We start from the raw sequence: 5000 nt of genomic DNA, 5'->3' as shown, positions 1-5000 counted from the left end.
CAGGAGTAAAACACACGGAGTAGTCACACTCATTTCAAATTGTAACCTAATTAGAGAAGAGGGGTGATGCCTTCTTTATTTGCTCACCGTACTTCATTGTTACTTCGATAATTTAATAAAATTTGAAATTTATCCCCATTAACGGAGATAATGGCATCGCCCAAGGCGTTGATCGAGTTGTTCGTGGCGTTGATACACACACGCAACTCCTACCCCCCCCCCCTCCCCCCCCCCCACACACACACACATTAGAGGGCAGCGAGCATTGAAGAGTAAGAGAGAGACGTGAAGTTATAATAAGAGGGGGTGGATGAGGTGATAAGAGGGGTCGAGGGTGACTTTTCGCCAGATCTAACAAACTCAGCTACCCATTCATTGCTGAGTAGACAGGGATTCAGAAAAAAATCGACTGCACCCGGGATCGATCTCTGGCCCTTTGCGTATAAAGAGAGTGCTCTATCAACTGAGCTATCGGGGTCCCCAAATATTCTATTGGACCTTTTAAAAATACAGACGTTATAACTGTTTTTTTTGGACGGAAGAAACTAATGAAACTCATATTACTTGATTAGTTAAAACACCAAACGAAATTTTAATATTATTGTATTATTTTAAATGACAACAATGCGATAGAAAGGAGTGGCGACAAGAGATGGACAAAAGAAAACAAAAAATCAGACTTGCAACTTGCTAGGTTCGACACACACACACACACACACACACACACACACACATCTTTAGTAGTCACATACATTTCAAACAATAACCCATTAGAGAAGAGGGGTCATGCCTTCATCATAGATCATTGTCATTGCGATCATTATGGTGTAGTAAATTTTGAAATTTACCCCGTATAATGGAATCGTCCAAGGCGTGCGCCTCCTGTTCCCCCCATCTCACACACGAAAGGGCGGTTTGCGGAGTGGAGGGAGGTGGTCGTCTGCCTCTATGGTCGTCTGTGTCGTTTAGTGTATGGCAAAGGGGGGTGGGTGCGATTAATTAAGTGGGATGGGTGGTGATTGGTGGAAGATAGGCAAAGGACCGAGGCAACGAATCGCTGGGGAAGTAGTATGGCGCGAGACCGTTGAAAGGTGATAAGAAGTGAGGACCGCCGGCGGTCTTCCTCTTTGGGACTGGACCACGGTTCACAGCTAAAAGACCGTGGGACCGGTCCTCGGTCCGGTCCTCAGCGCGGCACTACTAGTAAGGCTTAGCTTACATATTAACATATTTATTCTTTTTACTCCTTGTCTGAGGGTCATTTTGGTGGACATCCATTATAAAGTTAACTTATCTCTTCATCTTTGAGTCGTTGTACCTGTTGTTTATGACACGCCATGCAACACTTACCTACGTTTGCATTCATCCCCAGGTTGTTGTTGAATGAAAGTGGTACGTAGTACAATTTGTCTCTACTACTGCCCTCCCGATCCTACAATTATACAGAATAAGACTAAACTATAAATACATTCATTACACACAAGTGCGCGCACACACACACACACAAACAAACAAACACACAAACACACACACACACACACACACACATATATATATATATATATATATATATATATATATATATGTATATATATCTACATACACAATTTAAAAAAAAAAATTTTTTTTCATTTTCTGTCTGCTGTTGACGTTATGTTTCAGGTTTTAAGTTTCAAGCTTATTTACTCCTAGGCTTTCGTCAACTATATATTTTGATGGCACCAAACATGGAAGAGAAAAATCAGCACCTGACAGTTTCCAAAATTGTCTGAAAGTGAAGAGAATAAGCTCAAATCACACGGATAAATGAAAAATGTATTGTGCGTTGTATATCCAGCTGAATTAATACTCATACAATCAAACATAATTTGACAAAACGCCTCAATACTTGAACGAACTCTCGTAAGTATCACACTCTTAGAATAATTAGGCTTTGACCAGTTAACTTCCATAGTCTGAAAAAACGCGTATTTGATAATTTGGCCAGAAAACTCGTCCTTCAAATATCGATCCATTTAAATGACACTCATCTTGGTGAATGCTCTCAAACCTGGATTTTTACGAAGCCCCAGGTTTGAAAGTTTTTGCCTAGATGAGGGTCATTTAAATCGTTCGACATTTAATTTGAAGGACGAGTTTTCTGGCTAAATCTTTAAATACATGTTTTTTTTTTCCAGAGTACGGAGTTAATTGGTTAAGAACAAAATGTAATTAGCCAAATTTCAGATAAACCCAATTTAAACCATATGTATCTCTCCTAAATGTTATAAAGATCACCTAGATAAGTACTGTTAACAACTGGCACGAATCTGTACAGTTTGAAAAATTACCAAAAAATTACCAATCATCATAACGGTGACCCTTTACTTAAAACGCTATTATGTTGGGACTGTTTAGATAGTGAAAATTGAATTTATAGTATCGCAAGATAAGTGTGACTTGTACCAATATTTTTTTCTTTCTTTTTTTTAATTTTTTTTTGCTTTATTCAGAAGAAAGAATGCATTTTAAGGAGCTAAAAGGTAAAATTATGTCATTTGTCTGAATTTTTATTTGACTTAATACCTCATATCTTCTGATTCACCCTGACATGCTACCAGATTGCGGCAGTAGATCAGATTTTGTTTTAGAAATGTCCAGAAAAATAATTCGCTTTTAAATGAAATGTTCCTTTCTTGAAGCAAAGTCTAGAAATGACACGATAGCAGTTCGCGCAACATCCCTAAATATGGGCACGCGAGTAATGGAACGTAGGTCCGAAGTAATACTAAAGTACACACGCACAATGCTGAAAATTGAATTTATATGAAATATTATATGAAATAAGAAATATATTTATATGAAATGTGAAATTTGGACTTCAGTGTACTGGTGTATGGTTCAGAATGTTTGAAGACAGCAAATACAGCAGAACAGAAACTAGACGTATTCCAGCCCAAATGTCTGCGATGAATCCTAAGAATCTAATAACCCGATGTCATTAAAATGAGGATCTCTTATAGAAAATTGGATGGGCGATATTACCGACACCATCAGAATAAGACGTTGGCGGTAGCTGGATCATGTTTGCAGGAACAGCGTTATGCTGAACTCCAAAAGGAAAAAGGAACCGAGTTATACGTAAGGGAACCTGAGGAGAAGAACTGTATAGAGAGAACAAAAAGCCCAATGGCCTCAACCTACAGACTGCAACCATGCAGCGAAATACCGAGAACACTGGCAATCACTTGCTTTGCCTTAAGCACCTGGCAGCGCAGAGAGGATTGAGTGAGTGAGGGATTAGACTTGATACAATTTCATGGAGTGCGTAAATCCAAAAATCCCTATTTCTAACCATTTTAATCTTAAATTCCCTTTTTGTCATTTGCTTCACTCCGACATAATACCAATTTGACTCGGTGGTTCTTTTATAAAATGCATTCAATGAATTAAGGAGCAGTATACAGAGGGGTAGGGGTGCAAAGGTCAAGTCAGTCTTATTGAATGGGATAGAGACTTGAAGGACCACAAAGACAAACATCAAGAAATTCCAGATAGTTATCAACAGCTGCCTCAGAATAATAAAGATCCAGTAGCCTGACACCATAAGTAACACAGGCATGTGGCAGAACACCAACCAGCAACCAGCTGAAAAAGAAATTCGCTGCAGATGGTGGAGGTTGATAGTGTATGTCCAGAGGAAACTAAACAGAAACGCAACCAGGAAGGCACTAAAATGGAACGGCCGAGGAAGTCGTAAAAGAGGAAGACCAAGAAACACATGGAGATGTGACCTTGATGCAAATACAAAGGAGATGGACACCACTTGGAAAGAAATGGAAAACGACAGCCCAGAATAGAGGACGATTGTTTGCTGTGATCGAGAGCATATGCTTCATTAGGATGATGAAGTAAATTTGTAAGTAATACAAAGGGATATGTTGCGAATCATCGACAGAGATGAATTATACTTTTCGGTGGCTTTGCTTCCTTATGGATGGATGGGCAGGTACGTGGATAGATAGCTGGATAAGTAGATAGATAGATAGATAGATAGATAGATAGATAGATAGGTAGATAGGTAGATAGGTAGATAGATAGATAGATAGATAGATAGATAGATAGATAGATAGATAGATAGATAGATAGATAGATACCTTAAGATGGATGCTCAACGGTGCTAAATTATTTCTCCAAGGTCTATTGGCCTCCGGATTTTTCCCCTCTGACTTCCTTTTTTTTTTTTTTTTGGACCGCTTGGATAAGCCACACCGTATTGTGCGTCCTGTTGTTATCTTGTCACACACCAGGGAGAAAGTCACTTGCTCTTTGTTATCGTTGATTCACATGGCTGATTTTGTCCGTTTGTCAACCACTCGTAAAATCATTGAGTCCCGATGAAGATTATCAATGTGCGTGGTAACGGCCTTAAAACATTTGTAAGGGGTGTACGCCACGGACAATACTGCTGTGCTCTTACAAAACACATTTTTAAAAAACTATTGCCATAAAACTTTTACTTCTAACTCGTACTATTATCGATCAATTAAGCAGGCCTTCAAAAATATTTCCAACATATCCTTTAAACTTCTTTGAGAAGTAAGTGTCCTTGAATCGATCAATATTAAAATTTAAAGCTAATAGTTTTGTGACCAATATGAAAAAAAGGTGTTATGATGTCAGAATGTGTCAAAATAATTTGGACAAACAACAATTATTCTTTTTAACGAACTGAACAAGTGTGTATGAAAAGTGCCAGACAAAGCTTTGTCTGGCACCTTTCAAACATACTTGTTCAGTTCTTTATCACACCGGTGCCTGCTCCATAATTTCTTAATTTAACAATTATTCTGAAGTTCATCAGGACTGTCCTAGCCAGGGACCTACTGATCGCTGGACTTGTACTAGACGCTGCACCACTCTGAATAAACACTTTTTCCAGTTCGGCCAGAGCAATCCGATCGATAACTTCGTTTGAAGTAATCTTGATTTTTGAGATTATTCGAGAATTTTGACAAGTT

Source organism: Berghia stephanieae, chromosome 3, assembly GCF_034508935.2.
Source record: "Berghia stephanieae isolate SIO BIC M18660-M18661 chromosome 3, UCSD_Bste_1.3, whole genome shotgun sequence".
In the NCBI taxonomy this organism is placed as follows: Eukaryota; Metazoa; Mollusca; class Gastropoda; order Nudibranchia; family Aeolidiidae; genus Berghia; species Berghia stephanieae.
Note: the sequence above shows the minus strand (reverse complement) of the source record.